Source organism: Pelecanus crispus, chromosome 6 (assembly GCF_030463565.1).
Source record: "Pelecanus crispus isolate bPelCri1 chromosome 6, bPelCri1.pri, whole genome shotgun sequence".
NCBI lineage: Eukaryota > Metazoa > Chordata > Aves > Pelecaniformes > Pelecanidae > Pelecanus > Pelecanus crispus.
The window spans coordinates 15,403,291-15,431,290 of NC_134648.1; positions in this window are offsets into that span (position 1 = coordinate 15,403,291).

Genomic DNA, 28,000 nt, shown 5'->3' on the forward strand with positions numbered 1-28,000 from the left:
GACATGCCTTCTTGCTATGGCAAGAACTGGGGGAATGTTGGTGCTTCTTACAGGCTACTCCCATGTGGTCTCATCCCAGTGCAAATTTTCTGCCTTTAGTGTGAGAATACTCCCATGTTATACTGCAATACCTCTACTATCACCTGATGTCCAGGCCCATGCTATCTCTACAACCAGTGAGAGGAACCAAGTTTTCATTGAGATATAGTAGTATGAAACGGGTATTCCAATCTTACATTATATTGATAACTAAACACTAAAATATCCATACCAAAGGTCATGCATTGTGCTGTCACCTTTGACACGCAGGCACTTATGTTGCAGCAGAATCTTACACACCCGCATTTCTGTGATTCTGTGATTTCTACTTAGGTTGAATTGAACACAAGACTTCTTCCAAGCTAGATAATTTTGTATGAAGGTTATGAAGGCTTAGGGGTTTTTTTGTCTGCTTCACAGTGAGGAATGAATCTCATTTCATCCTTCCTTGAGGAATCAAGGATTAGTAATTGTCAATCTGGGGATGTTCCAAACTCTGTGTATAACTTACAATCTCAGCAGAAAAGGAAGAAAATACACTCAGTGCCACCTCAGTCGTTAGCACTTAATGATCTGTGCCTTGATCATGGCAACATAGGCCCTGATTCAGAAAAGCATTAACTCATGTCCTGGACATTACGTGCACCCATTACTAAGCAAAATGTTGGTGCATGCAATTAGCTGGTCAGATAGGGCATTCCATAATTAAACATGCACACATGTCTGTCTGAATGTGTATAAATAAATTCTGCAGGTGCAGCCCTGTCATTTTTGGATGTTCATCCTTTGATTTTATTAAGTTAATTGTTCAGAGGTGGGGAGCACACAGTCCTTCACCAATGGAATTGTAATGTGAGTGTTTACAAAAAGGCGATCCAAAAGACTGACTCTGGATCTCTCTAGGAGCACTAGCTATTTAGGAAATTCAGAATTTATATTAAAATATGAATTATTTTCATTCAAATGTCTATCTTTGTTTCCTTCAAACTCTGGCTGAAAACAGTGAAGAAAATTTTTTTTCTTCATGAAGATGGAAAAAAAATGAAGCACAAATACCTGTGGCTAAAGTCATTATAGCAATTCTTTTTCATCACTTATCCTTGTGTTGTATTTTTGTTTCTTTAACATATTAACAGTTCCTGTAAAAATGGGACTGACTGAGGCCCATTGGGGCTGCTGTTTTTCTTTTATTATTATTTTTATTGAATTAATGTCTAGAAGAGGCAACTGTAGGTTGTGGTAATGGTTTAGGAAGATGCTGCATGGAAACAGAACAAAAGTATGGCTTCAGCTATAAACAGTTAAAATTGTGGTAGTAATGGGCAGTACTAATAACTGAAACATTTCTCAGTTGAATCTGCATAGCCAATAGATGAGGGCCTGCCTTATCATTCAGGGAATTATCTTATAATTTTGTCATAGTATGAATCAGAGAGACAAAACGAAAATTGATTGAAAGCTACAGGAGAGACACCAACAGTAATCTTTAAAGAGGAGGAGAAAGGGAATCCGGAGTGCCAGCAAACACAAAATGCAAATCGGCTATAGACACAATTTTGGTAGAGGAGGGGTCACTTTCTCTTCACCCCTGAGCTTCACACTGGGCCAGGATGTTGTTTATGATCAAAACACTTACTGACATTTAATATTTGCCACATTAGTTTTCAGCTATACATAGATTCTAGGTAGAGCTGTTATTAGATAAATGTCATCATTTCAGTTTTATAAACAAACAGGTTATTATAGAGTCCTATGTTTTCCGACTTCTACTACACAATGTTCTTTTGTATGCCTCAGACAATAAGCTGACAACTCCATGGAAATCTCTTACAACATTCAGTAGTCAAAAGTGTTGTAGAGTTCACTAGAAGTAGAAGAATGCATAATGCATTGAAGCAATGTTTTAGGCATTTATATTAGACTTTTAATGGAAAAATTAAAAAGTAATGCTGCTTTGCATTGCAGTAACTGTACATCAACAGTACGTCTTTATTTCTGGCACATGAAGGGTAGTTTCCATAGCAGCAGCATCTGTAGCACTGAGCAACATGGAAATTGATTTTTTTTCTCTTGTATTTCACAGATTAGAAAGGTAAAATGTATGGAAATAGGGGAAAGTAGATACTACAGAAATGCGATCTTTAAAACCTGCTTTTCCTTTCCAGAATTCTGAAATTGTAATGGAATAAACAATTCTTGCACTTCATTCCTGTTTGTTTAAGCCTCATATATGGCTTAATAAATGTGTATAACAGCTATTTTTGTTTTTAACTCATACAACTAGAAAATTGCAGAACTACCTCAGTCTACCTCCTGGTATGGTATCATTTATTAGCTGGCAATTCCTTTACTATTGGCCAAAAGTGAGTAATAATTAAGGCCTATATTGCACTGAGACTGTATTTTTATATTTCATTCATTTCTGTACTGATAGCACTTGAGGTATGCTACAGATAAGAAATACTGCGTGTGAAAAATGTGTGCTATTTACTCAAATTGATGATGATTTTTTTATCAAATTCTTAAACTTAAAGCAGGGGGATACTTTGCTTTTGTTATCTGCATAGAACTAAAAATTGTAACTGCATATTCTAAAGTACACATTCTCTTATTCTCCTAGACACAGAAACATAATAGAAATATCTTCAGAACAGAAACAAGAAGACTGAAAGGTATTGCAGAGCTAAGCCACTTTGTTGTAGGAAAGCTTAAATCAGAATCAAAACAAAAAAATCTTGGTCTCAGAGTTGCTTCTCTCAAATTTAGCAGGAAGCGGCTCAGTAATTATTTTTCTTAATATGTAACAGGGAGATTTTTATTCACATTATTATATTGTTTTTAAAGGGAGTGAAATGGTCACAGTTGCATGAAACATTTCTGAAGCTTCTTCCTGGTAAAAGAACATGAAAGAACTTTATACAAACTATATATTGAAAATATTATTTAAAGCATAAGGCAAACTTAGTTTCTAAATATTTTACCATAAATTGAGAAAGAAGCTGTATAGTATCGAGGACTGGTATGTTAGGAAAAGCATACAATTCTTTTCAGAATACTTTTGATTTTCATGTTTGGGCCAAATGCCTCGTGCAGATACTCCTCTGTGATAGTTATTATTTTAGTAGGGAATAGCAATTTAAAAATTATCTTTTTGTTGGGAGTTTGGTTCCTAACTCCTTTAAGCACTCTGAAAAGTGCTTTTAGTCACACTTTTAAATTTTGGTTTGCATTTTGCAGTCCTTCCTACTGACTTGCTCTAAATGTTTAAGCAGCATCAAGTCTATAACCATCTTTTAACAGCATCACCTTGCAGTGGTTAGAGATTTTAAAAAATAGTACACCTCCTGCAGGATTCATTCATAAAGAATAGCTATTAGCTATATAAAGAATAAGTGTTCTTTATTTGTTCTGTGCAGAAGTACTTTTCTTAAAACACATCTTCAGCTGTTTGTCTTGTGAAGAAAATTTTGAGGAGCCTCACAACAGATGGATAGATAGAGTTTATAAGGACAGCGTGCTCTGTAGGAAGCTGTTTGGATGTGCCAGGTGCTGCTTTCCCAACAGATGTCCTCAAGGATACAAGGATCCAGAGTATTAGAGGTTTACTGCCTGCATGTGTGAGCCTGGACTAAAGGACTTTTAGCCGTTTTCCCTTCCTTGTCTTTAAACTTGTATTGCTGCATTACTCCTGATCATAGCACTTTATTTGCTTGAACATTCCTGAGAACTTATATACACATTTAACATAAAATAAAATAAATTATGCACCATATTTTGGTGCATGGATACAAATCACATGATTCCATGTTTGCTTTTAAACACAACAGCTTTTCTGTAGTCTTAAGCCTTCATTACCTGAGCAAGGAAGTTTTCTGGGTTGCATAGTGTCAAGAAGGCAGTATGAGTTTCCAATGCTGTGTAGCCCTGATATTTTTTCTCTATTTAGGTTATTACAGACTTTCTACTTACCTCTTGTTTTGTACAAATAGCTTATCATCCGGAAGAGAATAAAGAAATATACTTACTTGTTAGTCTGAGTTCCTGCTATGGTTTATAACCAAATGCTTTGTGGCAAAAATGTATGCCCAAGCCTAATATGAAGCTTGACTGACTCTTCATTTGAATAGAAATATTTTCTGACGCATCAGTTGTAGCTAATAAAACTAATAGTTCAATACCTTGTGGAACAAACCTCAAAACTTGTCTGCCTGTTTTAAAGATAGGAGACTTCTGTAGAGCTTGTTTAACGCATATTGATACAAGCATAGAATCGAGCATTCCAGTCAGCAAACAGGATATGCTGTACGTATCTGAGGCATGGGAGAAAAGGCTTTACACATTTGATGATGATTTAGACAGTATCTTCAAGTGTTTGGTAAATTTATCTTATTGCTTTTACCAGAATTCATGGGGGAAGAAGGGAGAATGAGGAATGAGTTTTAATTCCATTTTAAAGACCATGGCTTGAATCTTAGATTGTATTAAGAATATTTAAGTAAAATTATATTAAGTAAAAGAGTTCTATTGTTACTATCTTCTTTGCCCTCCCTCCTTTTTTCCAAGCTCTCTTCATCTATGAATCTGATAACTGAGTATGTCAAAAGGTATTTGCATCCATTTTTCAGCTAACATATCATGCCCAAATCACTAGAAATAGTTTAGTAATGCAGAATCTGAACATAATATAGCAACTTTAGATTATGACTATGGTATTTTTCTTCATGCTTCATCATCCATATACTTGCAAGAATATACACTTAGGACATAATGTAGCAATATTATCCCTAATTACTGCATCAATAACTTACCAACACAAGTAAAGATAAAGAATAATGTTTTATGAGTGGTTATTAGTCCTTGGCCTTTTATGACATACCTAAGATAACAGTTCAGTCTTGTTCTAAATTACACTTCTGGTGGATAGTTGTGGCTCCAGAAAGCATGTATGTCATTGAAAAAGTTTTACTTTTCTTCCATCTTCTCCATTCCTTCCTGGATTTGGCATTATCCATATGCAGAACAGGGAAGAGCTTCTGGCAAAGGCACCTGTTTTGAATGATTGTACTGCTTCAGATCAAACAAGTCTAGTAATTCTGACCTTGGTGGTTACATGTACCAGATGCTTTAATGTTGTAAAGACAGAGGAAGCGCACAGTGATAGCTCCCCACTTTTTCCCTCCCAGCTTCTGGCAATCTGCAGTGGAGCTCAGTATTATAGCTGTATCTTTTTCTCTAATACTCTTTAATAAATGCTTCTTTCATGAATTTGCCTAATAGCTTTTCAAAACCATTTATACTTTCCAATTCCACAATATCCTTCGGTGATGAGTTTCACAGTTTAATTACATGTCATATAAAAAAGTGCTAAGTTGTGTTTGTTTAAAATTTGCAGCTGAAAATTCCATGGGATACTTCTCACTTCTTCAATTGAGTGATAATTTTCAATTCCCTTCTGCATATCATCCATACTTATATGTATCTCTACGGTATTGCCTCTTAGCCATTTCCTTGCAAGCTAGTCCATTTAATTTCTTTTCAAATGGAAATATTTTTTGATCTCTGATCATCCTCTTATCCTTCTTACATCTTTAGTTCCACTACTGTATACTTCTTGAGATGGGGTGACCAGAATTGCATGAATGCCATGGATTTCTTTAATAGCAGTAAGGTTTTCTGTCCTAAGCTCTTAATGCTTTCCAAAAGTCCTAATGTTCTGTTTGTCTTTTTAGGTGCTGATGAGCAGAGCTGACATTTTCATAGAAGTATCATTGCAAAATCTGCAATGACTTCAAGATATCTTTCCTGACTGTTTATAACTAAATTGGCATCCATCACAGGGTAGGCATAGTTAGGCTTTTTTTTTAATTTCTTCTCTGTATGTATCACTTTGAATTTATCAAATTGAATTCTGTCAAGCAGTTTATCATGCCGTCACTCCATATTGTGAGATACTTTTGCAACTCTTTGCTATCACATTTTTCTTTCTTCTTTTTGTCATTATATTTTGAGTAATTTTTTACTATCAGAAATTATCAAACTTCTCAGGTCCTTTCCAGAATACATTGAGAAGCATACATCACCATAGGATTCCACTGGTAGCTCTTGTACATTATGAAAACTGACTATTGAGTTCTGTCTTTCACACTCTCTGAAGTGTATAGATACAGAGACAGCTACTTTCCACTTATTAATGCTTTCCTCTTAAGAAATGCCTTTGAGAAGGAGCCTTTGTTAAGGACCTTTGCTATAAGGATGTTAGAAATTCAGGTGTATACTATATATCAACTGGATTACTCCTATCAACACGCTCACTGACTTCTTCAAAAAAACTAATAGATTTGTGAGGCTTGACTTTGATCTACAAAAATGTCTTGACTGTTGCCCGCTATATCTTATTTACCTACTTGTCTTCCTGTTCTACTCTTTATTATATTTCCACCAACACGTCTGTTGTAGAAATCAGATTTACTGCTCTATAGCTCCCTAGAATCTCCTGGAACTTAAATGGAGAATTTGCTTCACATTTATTACCTTTCATTTCTGTGTTATCTAGGCTGATTTATGTTAACCACCAAAATATATGAAATTCATACTTGCATTTCTTTAGAACTCTTGGATGAATTCTGTCTGTTCAGGACAATTTACTATTGTTCATTTAATGATTTTTTCCTATTACCTCTTCTACTGGCTCTTCAGTTTCAGACAAATGCTCTGATGCATTTCTCATAAAAAAGGCTCCTTTAGGGCAACCTCTCCAGCTCCTTCCCTTTGCATTTTGGTGCAAATAGTTACTTTAACTCTTCCACTCTAGCCTAATGTTTCTTAACTGTTCTTATTGCACTTCTCATGTACAAGTCCTAAAGGATCTTTAATAATATATAATTTGAGAGGAATTTGAAATAATTCTATTAACAATTTCAGTAGTTTACACGCATTGTTTCCTATTTTCCTCTGTTTGACCATTCTAGGAATTTCTGTAGATGTTAGATTTTGATGAATTTCCTTTTTTTCCCCTTAAACCTCTGTGGTGATGTTGCCTAAATAAATAGTATCCCTGACATCCTTAAAATTTTTGTCCTTTTCACTGCTCCTTTTAATAAGGAGGTTTCCTTCTAACAAACTACTTTGTTTTTACACAGCTTTCCTTTCTAAAATGAATAACTGCTGCGATAGAATTTTTTGTTTGGATGTTTTGCTGTTCCTTTAGATGACAAAACTTTCCCTTTCACAGCCTTCTAGGCAACACATAGGAGACCAAACTAATGCAGATTCAGTCTCACAATCATGTATAAAAAACATTCATAGTGATTCCCTTTGGAATATGTCATGACTTCTGAAGTCTTCCAACTTCTGATTCGGAATCTCCACTGTATTGCAAGTTCTTTATATCCATAAAAATGAATACATAATGGTAGCAATTTATTTGACAATATTTAAGGCTCATTTTCCATGTATAAAATGAGACAATGTAAGGTGGTAGACAAAATAGAAAGAAAGGCCCTGAATTTATTAAAAGAACAAAATATTTAATATGACTGGAAATGTGTTACGTTAATAAAAAAGACTTAAATGACTGGCACTGTCACTGTTCAGTTTACATCTTGCACAGAAGCATTGCTGAATAACAATCTATACCGGTCCTCTATAGTATTTTTATCTATTTTGAGGGGTAAAATATAACCATATCCCATTCTGTTAGAATGGCTGTTTTATGACAATTCAGACCTATCTGGAATATAATTAAAACATTGTTTTGTTATTCTTTTGGATAGAAAAGTATTTAATTTCTCATTCTTTTTGTATATAAATATATGTCTTTCTGGAGGGGTGGAAATTTATGGATCATGTTCTGTTTCTTTTTGGTGTTTTTCTTATGTAAGCGTCACAAAAAGTTATACTTTTTACTCGTGTATTTACTTATTCCATCTGAAGATCTAATGTACTAGCTTCTTTCTATCTTTAATTGTATTTATTCTGTGGGCTATTTATTTGATCTTTGCATTTCAGATAAAGGAATAGTACTAGTATTAAAGATTTTATGCTATATAATTTTCTGTCATGATTTCAGAGAAAAAAAACCCTAAACTGCCTAGGATGAAAAAGGGGCACAAATGCAGACAGCTGTATTAATGACAAATGTTTTGGAAGCCTTTTAAAACATACCTGTAATACTTGCAAGTTCTCTTTTTTTTTCAAGGGAGCTTAGTACATTTAGAAAATGTCAAAGAGATTTGTGAATATAATTGTAGTTGTTTATATTTTTTCCTCTCTCCTGATTTAAATAAGCAGCTTTACCATACACGTGTAGGTATATGATTCATTGAATTCCCTTCATGCACCCCTCTCATCTTCTTTCTTTTCCCATCTTTTATGGATGTGAGAAAAGTGGGTGTTGGATAAGAGAAATTATGAATTTGGAAAATAAAAAGGTTTATTGGTTGGAGAGAGGACTGATTAATTTATTCAGGAAAGATTGTTGATGTGATCATGGAAAATAAATGAGTCACATGAACAGTAAGGGCAGGCAACGATAGCGTCCGAATGGTGGCCTAGAGTGCGGAGTGCTGAATAAGCAAATGAGTATTTGACTAATCCAAGAGTTAGGCATTGTGTATCAGTAAGCACGTAGTTCTCCGTGACTCTGCCACTTTTTCTTTTCTTTTTTGGCTAATGTTGATATGGACATGCATTCACAAAAATGTGCATGCTCACACATGTATTTGCAATGGAGAAGATGAAACAGAGTGAAGGAATGCGTTAGCACAAGTTTGTTTCGGTGTCCCCATGAGTAGATACAGAAGTGCTGATGCAGGGTTTGTATGGTTACAGATACACATATTGTGGCTGTTAGTGTTCATGCAAAGATGGGCTACCAGGCACTTTTCTGAGCTGGTAAACTTTCTTGACAATTCTGAAATGTTAACAGGCATTTTAAATTCTTAGTGCAAAATTAAAGGAGATTTAATGGAAAGCATTCTTTGACAGCATTCTCTAAAGGCAAAACCCCAAAATAACCCATAAGTATCACATTTTTATTTTTACGCCCACCTAATGTGACACTTCTTAATTTCCTTTTGGCAAGCCAGTTGTAATCTTTAGCCGGTAACTAATTTGGTCATATAATACTGACCCAGATTTTTCTGGATAATTAACAAGTCGGGCAAATCAGCAGAAGCAGGTGTAGTGTATTTTCAGTACCAGTGGAGAAAAGCAGTTAGCTGGTGTTTTAATTCTCATTTCCAGTAATGAACTATGTAACATTCTGGCTGGCTAATGCAATTAACATTGCCTCCTCCTCCCCTTACTTCCTCACTTTAAAAAAAAGGAAACTCAAACCAGGAATTTATAAAAGGCCAAGAATTACTGACCCTTTTTGCACTCTTCTTACAATCATGTTATTAACCTCCTAGATTGAGCCTTTTGTAGAACAGTAATAAAAAATTTATACAAATATGTATCATGTTACAAGCTGAGACAGAAAACAATGTTTCCATTCTTCAAGCAATTAATTATTGTGATTAATGTATTCCCCCTTCCCTAAGCACAATTCTGCCAGACAGAGCCAGCCCATTGACATATTGTAGAATTATAATGCATATCTAATTAAAGGTGACCTGAAAAGGCAGGGTGTTTAGCCTTCCCTGTCAGGACCAAGAAACTGTTAATCAGAAAGTGCTTGCTTTCCACACCACCCCACCCCTCCCTTTTTTTATTTTTGTGCTAATTTCAAATCTTCTCCCTGCATCAGTGAGCAGATGAGATCTTCAGCCAGCTTTCATCTTTCAGAAAAATGAATAGTGCAGAAAGAACATTATCAAATGAGCTGTTGAAGAAGTCAGTGAATATGTCATTGAGTGTGACTGCTTCCAGAATGAATTTAGATTTATCTCTGTTATCTCCCCTCTCACGACTCACTCTCCACACTCTGTTTGCACTCAGTCCACATGTCAAGCAGGGTGGGTCATAATGAATCATGAGGGACAGTTACTTGTAGTATAGTGACAGGTTCAATTGTGATACAACTTGTTCTGGAATTAAGTTTGTTAACATTATAAATTGTCTCATTTGACCAGAGGTTTAAACACCTAGAAGCTTTTATGCATGCAATTTCTTAAAGTATTTCATTTCCATTAGGCAGCTGCTGCTTTACAGTGTTCCACAAATGAAATTGTTTCATCACATCAATAGCTGCACAAAACAACTGTGACAACAAGAAGACTGTTTTTGCCCCCATCTTGCAAACAAGTATCATTCAAATCAATAAATTCTGGCAACTGGATAACACCAAGAGAAGATATTATTTAAACTCCATTTTAAGCACATCTCCAAATGCTTATGCTGATGCAAAATTCTGATACAAGCCAAGGAATTTTCATACTGTCTTGTTCACTTCTGTAGAAATAACCCACTGAGTTAGCAACAACTTAAGTAGAAAACCAATAAATATTTTCATTTTTCTTTTCAAAGCCAGTAGTTATAGTTTTTACTGTATGTGATGCAAACTTGTTTTCATAATGAAGGTTATTTTTTTGCATGTGATGGAAAATGGTATGATTGAGTTGCAATATTTCACCCACAGCGAGAAAAAGAAAGATTAATATTTTTTTTTTGCTTTTCATATATTGTCAGTATTACCATGTAACAGAATGTGATATCAAAAAACCTGCAAAGTCAGCACACCTTCTGAAACATTTGTTGTATGCTGTAAACCCTTTGGGTATTTGACTAGTTACTTCATACTTGTGATCATACTTGACTAGGCTAGTCCTACACAACAAATATATCTTAGATGCTTTTCAGCTAAACAAAATTAATAAGTAGTATCACTGAAGTTTAAAAATATATTTTACAGGTAATTTATCAAAATCACCAGAATAACTGGTTGGTGCACCTGATTTTTTTCTTTTAATCATAAGCCTCTTTCATGTTCAGAAGTCAGGGAAGTTTCTGCAGAGTTGTTTTCTTGTTGATTTTTCCATGGGTTTGCTGTTTGGCAGGGGGAGATTGGCACTGTGAGGGCATGAGTGTACATATGTACATACACACATGCGCTATCCTCTTTTTTCTTTTTTTCATACACACACAGAGTCCAGATGTCTCCTGGAAAAGCCTCATCAGTTGTGACATGGCCATTTATGCTGGTACATACACCTTAGCCTGGAGAAGGTGTTTGGATAGTAGTCTGTCACAGAAATAAGCAGAAGTCCTGAAGAAGTATTTTAGTGTGAAATACACCTTGGAGTTTGCTTCCCTCGTCAACCTTTGAAATAACTAAGGCAGACTAGTTGTTTGCTATGAAAATGCCTATGAAAAATCATGTACCAGTCCCCCTGGGTGCCAGAATAAGAATTTTTTGGTTCAGTTGGTTGCCTGTGTCATGCATAACCAGTAAAGCTATTTGTCATTGTATTTCATGCTCTAAAGTTAAGTACTAAAAATATGGTGACCTAGTAGTGATTGCTATTGGTCCTGTCACTTGTCTTCAACTGACATCAGTGAGAGCTGCAGAACTGTCCATGCTGTTGTGGTAGAAATAAGGACTGCATATCAAAATTTGTGTACTCACACTAGCCAGAGATGGGAATGTTATCATGTAACCTACTGATCAATCTCAGTTATCCTGCAACTCTGATAGCAAGCATATGTTGTCTGAAAAGAATTATTGAAAAACAATTCACATTCTTTTAGTTTTGAAATTTTTTTTCTGTTACTATGTCTGGGTCCCAATGCTTACATATTGGTATTATTGATTAAAGGATTACAGGCATCTAAAAAGGTAACGAAAATCAAATGCTAAACAGTGAATTGAAGAAAAGTAGCAATCAAAACCCATCTTAAAGCAAGTTTTTGTCCTAAAATCTATCATTACGATGGGAAAACTACAAAGAAGCATAAGTGAAAATACTGTCATTTTGATCATTAACAATATGATGTATTTACAGTTCTTTATATTTTTTAGCAGTTTCAAATGATATCGCTATATTTTTTTATTCAGAGCTGTAGTTGCAAAAATTATTTACAACCTCTGAACAAGGAAAACATTAAGTGTTTGCTTAGGAAGCGCTATTTTGCAGAAGAGAAACTGAGGCCTGTGTCAACTAAGCAATTTTCTAAAAGACACAGAGGAAATCCATGTCAGAGCTGAGAGCTGAAATTCTTCCTCAACCTTGTCCATTGCCTTTATTAAAAAGTAATCTTTCCCTTCTATCTGACCCTCCCCCATGCTTCTAAGACTGCGAATAACTGAGGAACATAACAAAATTGGTAAGCTAAATGTACTGAACACTATTCATCATAGTATCCCCAACCATTAGACACCAGCAACTGCCACTTGTGTATTCTTCTGAAGCATTTGTAGCTATGTAAGAAACTCCTGACATAGGTGCATTTCTACACAGATTATTTTCAAGCATTAGAAATTCTAATCTTGGTTCTTTCTAAACTCAGAAAAGCTGATTTCCAAGTTACAGCATGCAAAGGAAAATCTGTGTTTCCTTTTCTCTTGAAAATGATCAGAGGTAGTTTTAACACTAAGCCCTCCACAAGGAACACATTTTGTCATCTTGGTCACAGTGTTAAACATCAGTTTCTTCTTTCGTACAAGTACTTTGTTTTAGGCTATACATATGTGTGTGCATATATATATGCATACATTGTTGACTGTCTTACTTATAGACTTTCCCCAGCAAAATACTTCTAACTGATGAACAAGAACCATCCCCTACCATGCATTGCTGCCTGATTTTTTTCTTACTCCTCATTTGTCTGAGCCTGGTTACTTTTGCTATTCGCCTTGAGGTTTTGAGGATCTCTATTTATTTCTGTCTTTTAATAATCTTTTTGCTCCATAATAAATTCAAATATGCTTTTGAGGGGCTAAGTTTTCTGATGTACAAAGCAGTGTGTAACCCTTCATTCTTCACTGAGTTTATGTGCAAGTAAGACTCCTATTAATTTCAGTGGGATTTTTGCTTGATTAAGGACTAAAGATTTCAGGATTCCATCCCCCCAGCCTCAGAAAACATCAAGTAAAATGTTTATTGCAATTATGCTAGAAATAAAGCCTGCAGGTAATAAACTATCACAAGCACTGATAAATCACAGAACTAGAGTAAAGCATTTGAATAGATCAGGAGACACTTAAATAAGAATTAGATGTTGTTTGCATGAGCCCTGGAGTCACCAGCAGTATTTTCCTTTTGTCAGATAGTGCTACAATTGATTGTTTTGAAGGTTTCCTAGCTTTATGGTACAAATGAGAAATTTTACGCAAACAATTTTGCCTAAATTTAAGAGACACAGGACATGAAAATTTGACACTGAAGAATGGTAACATTTTTGTTGCTTGTAAAATATCTTAGTTGCATAATTATTGATATGACACGAAATAGATAATAACGAAATTTCCAAGGTAAGTTATACCCCTGTTAAAGCATAAAACCCAAGTTTTGTTAATTATTCCAGAATTCTATTACAGAACACACTTAGTTCCAAATACTAGAGGCTAAATCCCAGAAGAGATTTAAAAAAAATATTTGTAATTTTCCTTATTGCATGATGGGGAAATCTTCAAAATACTGACACAAAACGAAGGAAATGCTGCAATTTTGCCTTGTGTTTTAAATCTCTGCTGCGGGGAAAATAAAAATCAAGAAAATTTCTGGTTAACTGTTCCAATGTTTACATTCTCCAGACACAAAACCTTTTATCTGAACTCTTATGCCCCTGTTAGTCCTGAGTAGAAACTTGTTACCCAAACGATGGACCTGTTCAGGTCAATGAGTGATTTAATGGAACATGGAACATGGAATGTGTACAACTTGGCCTGTGTAATGCTGATTGAATCCGGGTTGGAGTGTCATTTCTTCATGTAACGTGTACTACTTTCATCTATCATGAGATGCTTTAAATTAGCATGGAATTAATGCAGTAAAGTACCTTAGGCAAAGACTAAGCCTTCCCAACACTTAAAGCCTAGGAATCGTCCATTTGAATACTGCAGGCCAGTTGATACTTCAGTTCATGTATAAGACAATGACCGATCATAGCCTGAAGTAGCACTCAGCTCTGCTAAGGGCTGCCAAATCAGGTCCTCTGTTACTGGCAACAAAAACTGGTAAGAGAGGAGTGGGTTTTGATTTCAGTTGTGTGCATAGAAATCTCAGCAATTCTATCTAATTTAGAGAAGTCACTCCAGATTTACACCAGTGCAACTGAAAATCAAAATCTGGCCCATTGTCTTAGCAAAATACACCAAGTCAATATCAGTTCATTACAGAGAGGGAGAGAGAAAGGGAATGAGAGAGAAAACAAGGATTTCGTTAGCAATGCATTCTGTAGTATAAAAGATAAAAAGGAATATCCAATTAACACACCACTATAATTGCTTGCAGACATTCTTTTTTATTTAAAGATGAAATAGCTAAGAGTTCTCATCAAAACTAGGGTCACAGCCTACATATTAAATGAAAGAAATTGATTGGGCTTTATTACACCCTGACTACTGCAAATGTGCCTCAATCACTGATTGCTATAAATTTATTCTTATAAACTACTAATTGCCCAAGTCATAATGGTAACAATGGTATAATGAAATTATCTTGATCAAGCTGATGCACAAATTTTGCTTGACAACATGAGCAGTGTGAGAAAAAAGGAAAGAAGACATGCATACAAATACATAATGTTTCATTAAAATTAAAACCAATGTTAAAACAACTGTTCTCTGAAGTATACAAAGTTCTGTATTAGAAGGGCTTCCTTTAGAAAAATCATTTAAGAAGACAGGCATTTACATTTATAATAAAATGATCTTGCATTTTTTATTTGTCTTGAAAATTAATGACTGACTTAATCACATTTGATCAAAGGAGATAAGTTGATGTAGTCATGTGTTTCTGATTGCATTAAGCCTGATCCAGAGTGGCATGATGGATATTTAATAGTCTTGCTGTCCCTCTATATCTTGTCACCATTTCTTGATATGCATGGATACTGTAGAGTACACCACAGCACAAAACTGTACTTTTAATAGAACAGACTAAGTTGAGAAAAAAGGAAATTCTGTTGGAGCTTACATGGTGGAGCTTTTAGAAACAGGTTATCCACCATCAAAATATTTTTCTTTAAAAGGCAAAAACCTCAGGTAACTCTCTACATAACTTGAATAATTTTCTCCTTTTAAAAACGCATTTTGCTTCTATGCTGCCTCTTTTAGAAGATATTGCTATAATAGGTTCCAAGGACTAGGCAGAGAGAAAGTATGGAGAAACAAAGATAGCCATCCAGAAAATGTAGGAAATTTCTAGAAGCTGGAATGCAGAGCATTGCGTAAAATGAGAAAATTGATGCTATTTATATTGAGCTAATAGCTGTTTCTACAAGTGTCAGCTGAGCCATTCAGAGGGAATGTTGGTATGTATGAGAAATTATTTCTGAGTAGTTCAAATGTGGTCCCAACTGTTTCAGAATTAATCTCACCAAAAATTGTATTTAAATTCATGCCTAATTCTTTCTCACTAGAGTACTTCATCAGTATCAAAACTGTCTTTTTTTCATGAGCGTGTCTTGCTTTACTCTCTCAAAACATAGGTCCACACTTTTATACAAGGGAACAATTATTTTAATTCTTTAAAATAAATTGCTCCTAAAATTGGTATAGTTGACACAATCCTATAGGAACATAAAAAACCTCAGAGAAAACCAGGCTGGAAGGGTTTCAGGAGGCCCTTCAGCTTAGCTGGCAATCCCCACCCGAGCTGGGCACTGAGTTTGATAGGCTGCCCCACATTTTAAGTTTGTAACTCTTGCAGTCTCTGTTTGTCCTAGTGCCGGAAAGCTTTTTGCTACTGGCTGACCTAAATCCCTTTTGCTGCAATTTAGACTTAGTGACGCTTATTCCATGTATCAAGACCATGGAAAACGGCTTATTCCTTTGGTCTTTATTTTCCACATACAGGAAGTCTGTGGCTCTGCCTTCTCCCCTCCTCTTCACACATCCCGCTCTTCCTGCTGCCTTCATATTGGTTTTTAAGCCCTCATACCATGACAGCTGTTTTAAATATATATATATATACACACGCACAGAGGGACAACGTGCAGAAAAATCAAAAACGTCAGCCTCGTAGGCCTAAACTGGCTTGAGGGGCGTACACCTACGGCACAGCTGGGCTGGGGCGGGGGTACCCGGGGCACAGCCCCTTCCCCACCCCCGCCGGGGGAGCAGGCAAGCCGCGGCCCGGGGCTGGGCCCGCTGGAGGCGCGCTGCGGGGCAGGCCCGGCCCGGCCCGGCGCCGCCGTGCCGCCTCCGGCGCCGCCTCCCCGCTCCCTCAGGCCGCTGCGAGCCGCCACCTGCCGCGCCCCTGCGTGGAAGCTTCGCGAATCCTCGCGGCGCCTCAGAGCGGCCCCGCGGCGGGTCGCGAGCCCCTCGCCTGAGGGCCGCCTTCCCGCCAAGGGTCGGTCAGTCCGCGCGTGAGCGGCGCCCTCTCCCATCGCTGCGCCGCTTCAGCTGCTGGCCCTGGGGTAGGCACAGAGCCCGCTGGCAGGTGGCAGACAGGTAAAAGATAAGATGTTAAACACATCTAGCGTTTGGGAGTGAGGGGAAAAAGTACCTTGCTTTTATTGTTTCTCTTTTTGTGCGTGTGTTTCCCCCACATCCCGCTTTAGGGCTCCTCTGCCTTCAGTAAGGGTTTCCCAAATACATGACTTGACCAGTATGACAAACACCAGTTTTCCTCACTTCAGCCGATTCTAACGTGTGTTGGTGGCGGCGGCTCTGTGGAAAACTGACTCAGTTCTTGTGCTCACCTAGAACTTACCAATTTAAAACCGCTTTTGCGTGTGAACATCCAGCCACTGCGAGTTTCCTGAACAGAAGTACTTACTTCATTTGTCCGTCTCTATCCACCTTGTATTAACTGAACTTTCCCCAAAGCCTTCACCAGCTGATATTACCTTTCCTCTAAGATAGATGCATTAACTTGTTACCCTGAAGGGCTTGATTGGAAGCAGTTTTTAGGATGGACTGGATTTTTCTTTCTTGCAAATTGTTTTTTTTTGTTTGTTTGTTTCTTTGGTTTTCTCCATGAGTGAGGTAATTACGTGTAACATTTTTGGGAAAAAATATTCAAATTATTGATGCAATAAATGTATTGTTCTAACCAAGTGTGCGGTAGTAACTAATAAGATCTTACTGAATCATATTTGTGTGTTTAGTGAAGTATTGGGATTCTGCTGTGGTGTTAATGCAGTTGTAGATAGGGGTTTTTTGTTTGTTTGTTATACAAAACACAAACCCTTGGATTACTCTTGGCTGCTCAGTAGAGAGATCAAGGGTTATAGAACAGGGAAACTTCAACTTCTCTCATTTAATACGGCTTCATATATATTGGTGAGACAGCCTGCAGGTAACTGTCTCTAGGCTGCACGTTCCATGTGTATATGCTGTGCCAACGTGTATTTTCATGTTCATGTTAGACCAGATTTTGTGTTTTCCATCATAAGCATTCTGCAGTTACATGAACAGTGGATACTAAGTAATGTAAGTACTGTGAGTATTGGTAGTTACTATATGCTATTTGCTTTCCTTTTATTATTATTTTGCTTTAGATTGCTTTATTATTATTACTTAGTCTGAGTGGATGAAATTGTTTTAGCTTTTTCTTAAACACAGTTAGATGGGACTTCCTGAAAAAAATACATTTTCACACCTGGAAGACAACTTTTATTTTTTTTGTTTTCCTGCGTTGGCTTTTTCCTTGTCATTACGTTGCTGATTTTAGTTGCTGGTTTTGGGTTGACTTGTCCTATGACCAGCTATCATTTCGAAAGGTATGTGCATCTGCAAGTGGGCATGTTTATAGATTCATACTAGGTATGAGAAAGAACCTGGCTGGTAGAGGACATAGCTAGCCTGAAAATGATGAATCTCAGAACTGATGTCAGGGAACAAGAAACAGTGTAGCAGTATTTACAACAGAATGGTGGGGAAGCTTCTGAAATGTTAAAATCGGCATTTTAATCTGTTATCTACTGAGAAGGGTGAGAAAGTTCCTTAATATTATTAATATAGTCACTGAATGATACCTGTAATACTATGCTGTGCAATATTACCATTATTTCTGGAATTTGTAGAACAAAAGTGCAAAAGCTGGGTTTTCAAAATGGCCTGTTCATATAACATTGTGACACTTGTTCTCTTTCTTACTCATCCATTCCTTTATCCATCCATCTCTGTATCTATCACGAAATGACAATCCTAACTTACTTTAAACTCTCCAAAGGTATGTTCTTAAATTTTAATGTTGGAAAAGCTTCATGATGACTAGTACTTTGGCTTAATGTGGTATAGCTTTTGACAGCTGCTGCTGTAAGAAAAGCAAAGGATGACTGCATTACTGTCAGTTTCTGTCAGATTCTGGTTGCCAAACTCTTGCAGGGATGATGACAGTGAACCAAACAAGAGCGACAAAAGGAGTCAAAGCTGTGATTTTGAATAAGGAAGAGTGGACACTTGAATTGCATTTTGTTTGTGGTGTTCATTTTGTTCTACATGTGGACTTCTTTGTGGCATGGTGCTTGCTCCCATATTTTTAATTATTTGCTCTTCAGGACTTGTACCTGCTTTTGGCACTCTCAAAAATAAAAAAAAAATAATTGTTGTCAAGCACAGAGTAGATCAGAGTATGAACAGAAGAATAGCTGTAACTGTGGAATGTACTTGAAGGAGAAGGCAATCTCAGAGGTGTGACCCCCAAGTACACTGAAACCTGTCTGGATAGCAGCTTGCAGTTGCAGGTGCAATGAAAATGTGACCTTATTTTCAAGCCAAATAAAAGTTGGGGACATATATTAAATTAATAAACTATATCCTCATGAAACACCACTTAATTTTCTTTTTCAAGCTAATTTCTGTACCTTCATTTATCCAAAGATGGTTTCCTGGATGAGTTTCTGAATGAAACGGCTGGTATACTTCTGTGTGTTCAAAGTAGAACGATACCTGCAAGTGCCATTTAAACACAGGACCATTGTCTGTCTTGTTCGATTTATTTCCAAGCTTTCCCACTCTACAATGACAAAGTAGCAGAGCAAAGGCATAGAAACAACCTGGTTTTACATATTATTACTTTCTCATAGTGAAATGTAATAGTGTGACACTGCCTCAGTTTGCAACAAAATGCAGATTTGCCTAAGTGCCAGGGATTGCGAAGATTAAGGGTGAAGCTGAGACTGTTGCCTGGATCCTGGTTACAGAAGTCCAAAGGATGCAGTGAACTTTTCTTGCCTGATTGTATCTCCCGGCTTTCCCCAGTGCCCTCTACTCCCTGTCCTTTCCATCTGTTCTTGATCCTACAGCTGTGATGAATGGGATGAGTGGGGGATAATGACATATGTATATTTTGTTGACTTCAGACCTAAACCAGCTTTTGTTGTGCTTACTTGCTATGTGAGGTTTCTGCAATGGTAGGTGAGTTTCTGCAATTGACAGAAATACAGTTAAGCTACAAAAAAGCTCTATGCGTTGTGTTAACCATTTTATGGATAGATAAGCTGGGAGGAAGTAAGTGGGAATGAAAATAAATCAGTGGGCAAGTACTGCGACTAGTAATAGGAAACACTTTTAATAGTTATTTCCCATATTATCCACACTAAGATGACCCTATTCAGTACTCTATCAAATGCTATTGAGAATTGGTACTTATGGCTTATTTTCTAAATTTATACGAGAACATTAGTAGACTAAATGCACTGTATGTTTTGAATTTTGTGTCATTGTTCTTCAAAGCTGAGATTCACTATTTCCTACACGTTCTCTGGTATCGTCAGCTGAAATGTGCTGTAGCAGTCACAGGAGAGAATGCTGTGACAGATTGCAAAACAGTGGTGTTTATGTTTCAAGTTCCATTAGGAATAAACTGTTTTAAAAATTATATCAACTGTGGTATTTCGAATTCTGGGAGGTGTTTTTCAAAGGACCTTGTACTGGGAGATAATAAAAGAATTGTTTAGTTTGATTAGTAAGTTTGCTTAGTTTTGAACAAGAGATAATTTTGTAATGCTGAAAGTGGAGCCTAGGTGAACCACAAGTCTGATCCAGCTTGATGATGTCTGTGTTCCTAGTTCTAGAGCAGCATTCAAATATCTTTAGAAACAGGGATTTACTGAGAATATTTCTTGTTTTTTATTTTAGGGAAAACAAAGCTATTGTTTTTCCCAGTATGTACTTTTTTTAAGCTATGTAGTTCCAGAGTGGTGTTTTATATTCCTAGGAAGGATATATGTAGCATTGGCTGAGTTCCATGGAAACCTTACTCATGCTGGACCCTTCTGCCTTCTCCCTTTTGTTTTGAGACTAACTTTGGTTTATCAGAGGTCAGAATTTGCAATCAAAGCCTGACTGCATACAACAGAAAGATTATGCTTCTACAGTCTTCCCTAACCGTGATACTTAGGGTTCTCTGTAGCAATACAAGTTTACGTGTGATGAGTGGTTAGTTTGTTTAATTTTACTCTCTTTGATTATTGTAGTCACAGAATAGCTGATCAGAAGAGCTGTGCTTTAATCTCACCTGGAGTTTTTATATCATCTGAGTGTTCTATGAGTTATGTGCTTGTATGTTAGAGCTATGATGAAGCTTTGTGATACGATTTTTAAAATCAGACCATTAAATGTAGTGCAAAGCATGCCATGAGTATTATTTCAAAGATACATACTCTCACTTCTAAACTTTCTTCAAGCTTAAAATAGGTGCTTCTAGTCCTAAAACAAGAGCATGATCAAAGGTCACACAGTAATTAACTCTTGGACACAATTCATTTGCTTTAGAAGGGTATTCTTCAGTTGTTTTGTGATGCAGAACAAATGCTTCATTAATCAGAAACATATCAACCTGAGATTGAAAACTAATAAAATCAAGTGCTATGACTCGACATTGCTGGGGACACCACTTAATACACATATTTCTTCATGCAATTTTCAGCATAAGTATCTGGATTTTTTCTTGAACGTGAGGATTTTAGAAGACTTTTTTAATAACCTAAGACTTGTGAGAAGATAAAAAGAGACCAAAGCTATCTTCAAAACCAGGAAAAGAAGGGACGAGGATTTTTTCTATAAAACATCTAGACATTTAATTTCTCACACAAATTGTGGCCATTATAGTCTCTTCAGTTCTGTGGAGAAAAAATAAAGTTATAAAAGGCCATAATAGCTACTTAAATGCTGGTTACAGTTTTTTACTCTAGTGACAGTTCTCCATGTACAACAGTTCTGAATATTTTGTTACCTTTTTGTCTGAAAGGAAGGATGAAAAAATGAGACAGAGACATACCTCTCTTCCTCTTAGTGGGGTAGAATTTGAGGAGTGGCTCACTTGAGGAAGTCAGCTCCTTGGTTACCTTGCTATTAGCCCTGCATTCTAAACAGACATGGTTTAGAGTGTCATAAATCATCTTTTTTTTTTTTTTTTATCCTTACTTCGGTGTCTCAGATTTTTCTGAGGCAGATAATTTCTTTCATTGTATTTTGTGATTTCACTGTGTTTTGTAATTTTGGCATGCATCACAGTTTTAAAGAAAAAGAGAAAGATTATAGCTAGCAAGGGGAAGAGCCTACATATTCTTTATTTGGAAAATTCTTAACACTGCTTATTTTTTCTCTCTGCATCAAACTTGTTAACGTATTTGGACCTAAGGTACTATTTAAGTGCTTTTTTGTTGTTGTTGCTGTTTATTGGGTTTTTTAAGAAATTATTGATAATTAAGCCACTTTAAAAGTAGAATTCTCTCAGCTGCAGCCACTAGTGTTGGGAGAAAAAAACAGACTGAACAAAAAGCCATAAGACCAGCTATCATAAATGAGTGTTGGCCTAGAGCGCTACAAAAATCACATTATGTTGGTTTATGTTTTGTTGGTTGCCACATTGCCATTTTGATTACTATCTTTTGAATATGTTACCATTCAAATATATCACCACAGCACAAACGGTCATTTGTGACTCCCTTGATGTTACCATCTGACTAATTTCTGTGTTCCTTTACTGTACTCCACATAGATTGTTATTGCTATCACTGTCACATTGTTTTCCATTTTTTCCTGACTAAAACAGTGGCAGAAACAGATTAGGTATAATGTTTTATAAGTGGATGCATGGTTAAGATATCTTATAAAATAAATATTTAAGCTTTCCATCTATTTCTGGAGTATTGTGTCCAGCTCTGGGGCCCTCAGCACAAGAAGGCCATGGACCTGTTGGAGTGGGTCCAGAAGAGGGCCACCAAAATGATCCGAGGGCTGGAGCAACTCTCCTATGAGGCCAGGCTGAGAGAGTTGGGGTTGTTCAGCCTGGAGAAGAGAAGGCTGTGAGGAGACCTTATTGCGACCTTCCAGTACTTAAAGGGGGCCTACAGGAAGGATGGGGAGAATCTTTTTAGCAAGGCTTGTTGTGACAGAACAAGGAATAATGGATTTAAACTAAAGGAGGGTAGATTTAGACTGGATATAAGGAAGAAATTTTTACAGTGAGGGTGGTGAAGCACTGGACCAGGTTGCCCAGAGAGATAGTGGAGGCCCCATCCCTGGCAACATTCCAGGTCAGGTTGGATCTTTGCTGTCATTAGTTCAGTTATCTCTCTGCAGAACAGAATACTGAGTTTTATGGAGAGAGGACCTTCTACTCTTTTGTGAAGATTTTTAAAAAGTATTGGAGGAGTTATTTCTTCTGAAAATTTCCTTATGTTTTAGATGGAATGGATAAGTTTTAGGTGAGATTTCAGACTTGTGATTTCTTAATGAAAGGTAAAGAGAACTCTGAAACTCTAGACCAAGTTGCTGTAAAAACTAGAAGAAAGGATATGGGTGATAAAGGAACGTGCAGGTGCTTTTTATAGAACCCCACTGCAAGGAAGTTATGGAAAGAAGTGGAGTAAAAAGTACATGACAAACACTAGAAAGGCATTTTTGTTTGTACCATATAGTGATAGGATACATTTTTAAAAAATGTGGGGGAGGAGAAGATAGGAAAAGAGAACCAGAGTATTCTATGACTAAATTAAATGTAAGGGGAGAAAGGCTCCTTGAAACAGAAGGGCCAAAAGGCAAGATTTGTTAATTTTGTTGGTGTATGCTCCAAATTGTAACAGAGCATTGATACCATGATTACTCATGATTCCTAAACTGACAAATACATTCACTTCAATTAATCAGCACAAAGTTCTAGGATGAAACTGGACTCATTTAACTCAATTCTTTGAGAATCTTGGGCTCAAGTTATATGTCCAGCACTCAGAAGTCTGATCTCTGACCTGCTCCCACTCACTTAAGAATATGTAAAGGCTATTACCAGCTCAACTGTCCGGGGGGAGTATCTGTTACATCCTTTGTGAAGAGAACTTCACAAGCAAGAAGTTTTGTTCTTTATTCTGTGATCTATCCCTCCATCCTCTTAATCTCTTTCTGTGCTGAACCTAGTCATCATGTGCTTCAATAGTTTTAACAGTCCATAAATTACAGATAATAAAATGCTTTGCATTTTCCCACCCACCCATTTGCACCCTTTGTGTCCTTCGTTGCTTTCATGTTCTGTTCTTTGCTTCCTTCTGCATAGACAACTCTGTCTCGGTGGGTTTTATTTCTGTTTTTCAGGCTTTTACTCTTCAGTGTGCAAACTTCACTAAGCTAAACCTCTGTAGGGCTGACTCGGCATTCACTGGCATTTGTCAATTTCATTGATCACTCTCTGACCAACAGTATGAAGGGAGACTTGCACAGTCAGCAGCTAGCAATGGGCCTTTTCTAGGATTATAATGTAAGAACCTCCATATTAAAAATAAAGAGCTTTCTGATTTCTCTGTGGTGGGACTTTCAAAATGAATTAAAAAAAGGCTCTCAAACCTCTTGCTTCATTCAACTGTAATTTTTCTTATTAATTCCTTCTCATTTTCCAAAAGATGACTCTCTTGTGGAAAGGAAATTGGGCTTTACGTGTTTAAATAATTTTACATTTTATTCTATTTCTTGTTATAACTCTACATCCATGTGAGTCAAACAAGAAAGCATTTCACATACTAGAGTATGCCCCTGCTCTGATTTTCAGAGGGTCATGATCTAAGTTTAAAGATGTGTTTTCGCTACTCTCTTTCTCCCCCCGCCCCACCCCTGCTCCCCACCCCCTGCCTTTACTTGCATCATCCTTGTAATCCATATAGAAGAGTGCATGTTTGGGAGAGAGAACAAATGGTTGAGTTGGGAATAAATACAGTTCCTTCTCAACTATCTGATAAAGAGACTGTTTTATTTCAACTGAAGAAAAAACTTTATAGCATTTTAACTACTACAAATTCTCCCTAGACTGAATTCGTTTTCTTAGAGGATCCAAATTTTTTGAAGCATAGAGTCTTTCCTAAATAGCTCTTCAATGAGTATTTCCATGGGAGCTGGCTTGAACAGTCCTTTTCCTGCCCCTCTGTCCTTTCTTCCTTTCCCCATGTATATGCTCTAGACTCTTATCTCTTTGTCAGGAAGCAGCTCTGCAGATCCTCCATGAAAGTGTCATCATTTTGTCACAGATAGAGGAGCTAAAGATTTGTACAATGGACAGTCATCTACCTGTATCTTACATTTTCACTTCCTGAATACTACTGCACCAACAATTCCATGTGAAGCAAGTGCAATTGTTTGTAGACAGGACACAGACCCTGTGCATTCCCTTTTCCTCCCTGTTGCGCTCTCTTCTCTCTTCTGCTATTTAATGGGACTCATACATGAAAAGGGGTGGAATTAAGATCTGGGATTGTGCGAGGGTTATTTGTATGCCTGATTTTGTACAATGTAGTGATAAGTCAAAAAAATTTATTCCATTGTCATCCTTGGCAATGATATTTTAAAATATTTAAATGCTCTCTTAGAGAGTAATTTCCAGTGTTGTTCTCTCTGAAGATACCATAGCCCTCAAGACTGCAATCCTTTGTTCAGGGACTTGAATGGAAACATAACTCTTTTCACTACTGAATTCAACAGCCATGAAGATTCAGTGCTTCTTGGGTCATCAGTATACCTTGATCGATCTCCCTCCTTTTCTTCATATAATACAGAGCTCCTTTGGAGGATCATCCTGGCAAAGTTTGTTTAATTTACTGATGCTCACTTACCAGGCTCATGATCGATAAAAGTGGTGATAGTGCTGCTGTTTTGGAAGATGACTTAATTGAAGTGGTTGTTCTAGTAACAAATGAGTAAAGGAGTCATATGTGGTGTAGCATCTCACTGAATTTGCTGACTGCAGTTCTTTTTTCTTAGCCAAATCTGAAATTCTTTCCTTCCAAATTGAATTGTAGTCTGCAATATAAAAATCAAAAGAAAAATTAATTTTGGTTTAAAGATAACAAAAAAACGCCTTTCACTTTATAATGTTGATCATCAGTATTTGCAAACAAAAGGAATGCAGGCACAGCGAAATGTTACTGTGTTATTTAGTTTTTGCAAAACTTTAGCTACTGGCTCTTTTTAGTGTGGTTTTGGAAAGATGTCTCTCTTTGGTGGTTTTGGGTTTTTTTTTTTTTTTTTTTTTTTTTTTTAGATCATCTGCTATGCTCTTTACCTGAGCAATAATATGTGAGCATCTTCCAGATGCCTACGCCTCTGCAGGATTTAAATACTATTTAATCTACATTTTGAAGGTTTGTACATCCCCTTTCGTCATTGTGCTTCTACATATCACAAAAATAGAAACGTAACAACAATAATACTAATTATATGATTTCACTCTTCCAAATGGCAAGGGAAACTACTTTTTTAAAATATATATAGCAATTTTTAATAAATTACATATCTTTTTTTCTGTTTTGTGTCTCAGCAGGCTTTGAAAGGAAGGATAGGGAAAAAGCAAAACTGAATATTGATTGTAATCAGGATAGCTGTCAGGATCCTGAACTCCCAAGTCTGAAGTTCATATACTAGATCTAGCACCTATAAAACACTTTATTTACCTCAGCTCGGTACTTGTTACAATGGAACCTAGCACTTTTGGGAAGCTGAGGTCACGGAGGAAATTTGAAGGGAGCTGTGGTGCTCAGTCTGTATGAAAATGATACCGTATACTACTCTTAAGTTAAATGTGAGATTGTTTTGTCACGAAATAGGATAGTTATAAGTAATAGTGGCTTGCTAAAGTTCCAAACTGAGGCACACATTTTCTTTTTCAATACTGAAAATAGAGTCCTCTTGAATCCATGGAAAAACAAAACAGGTATTTGAAATGCAAATCTGGGAGTCTACAATTTATTTTTCCCAGACTTAGCCTCTCTGTGAGAGACTTACAGGTACTTATTTCCCAGGTGAATTCTACAGTGTTTTATTCAGGCTGTTGAAGGTTTTCATATACTTAGTTTGTCATTTGCCATATATTCCTGTGATAATATTTCTTTCATTAAATGAATACCCTAATCAGAAAAAATATTTGATGTAATGTCCAAATTATTGATAATGTTTGTTTATTCACCAGTGGCTAGACCAGAATGTCTCCTTGGCTATACATCTAATCTTATGACTCTACTAAACCCCATCTCTATACCTTTCCTGAAAAATAAACAGATATCCCTGCTGCGTGATTATGACTTAAAGTTGTTGGGAATTGATTTGTTAAGTTAGGGTGCAGGGGAGGAATGTTTGGGTTTTCTATTGCTATTAAAAATGAGTGAAAATACAAAATGATGCGTTCCAAATATTGTTGGTTTTGTGAATGACTTTCTGCTAAGGAAAAGTTAGCACAGCTCTTAAATGCTAAATTAACAGGAAGCTTACCTTCAGTTTACCAAGGAGATTTGATCTCTTTTTCATAAAACTTTGGCTTGTTTGCTATGCATATTATACACATGCCTTGAGCTCTTAGGTGTTGTGTTGTGTGAGTCAGATTAGAATCTGACTCAGCAGAGTCACAGAAAGAAGAAAATAATCTGCTTTTGCAATAATTTACTAAACATGCCATTTATATGATATGATTCATTGTGAAGGGCCAGATTATGGCTAGTTCTTGTGAATACCAAACAGCAGTAGAACTGAAGTGCCTACAAGGAAGAGGTCATAGGAAAAAAAGACACCTTTGGGAGAGCCAATGTAGGAAAAAACTCCCCAACAACCAACCAAAAAACATAAACAAACCCAAAACACCTCACAATTTTTAGTTTCTCTTTCTCCTACCCCCCCCGCCCCCAAGTAAAAGCAAGTAGAAAAAAAATTGTTAAAATCATGCTAGCATAGTTTGGCAGTGAGTAAGTAGCACAGAAGATAAGAATAAGGATTCCAACAGAAGTTATGTGTTCCATGAATTCAGGCTTGGCTGATGAAACTGAAGAGCTTGTGGTAAAACTCATCAGAGGTTGTGGCCTTTAGCTTTTTCTTTAGTTGTTTCTCTACAATTCTGATGCATTCAGCACTGAGATTAGTTTGTTTGCCATATTAGGTACTCACTGCAACTGGCAGGAAGGAAGAAGTATTGCTGAGCTGTAGAAACTGGATGAGGCATGTGCCTTTTGTTGGTCCCTTGTCTATGCTGTCTTGCGCTTTTAATCTCCCTGCCCTTAGGAAATATGCCTCCTGTCATCTTTAGGAATTTTTGCACTTCCAGCAGTAGATTATCAGTTGCCTTTCTTGTTTTACAAATCTAATGTCCCTACATACTAAAATCTCAGGGAAATGACAGATAGTCTCTCAGCCATGTCTTCATGAGTCCTCCCAGAAGAGGGCAAAAATGATCCGAGGGCTGGAGCACCTCTTCCTCGAGGCCAGGCTGAGAGAGTTGGGGTTGTTCAGCTTGGAGAAGAGAAGGCTCTGGGGAGACCTTATTGTGGCCTTCCAGTACTTAAAGGGGGCCTATAGGAAGGATGGAGACAATCTTTTTAGCAAGGCCTCTTGTGACAGGACAAGGAGTAATGGTTTTAAACTAAAGGAGGGTAGATTTAGACT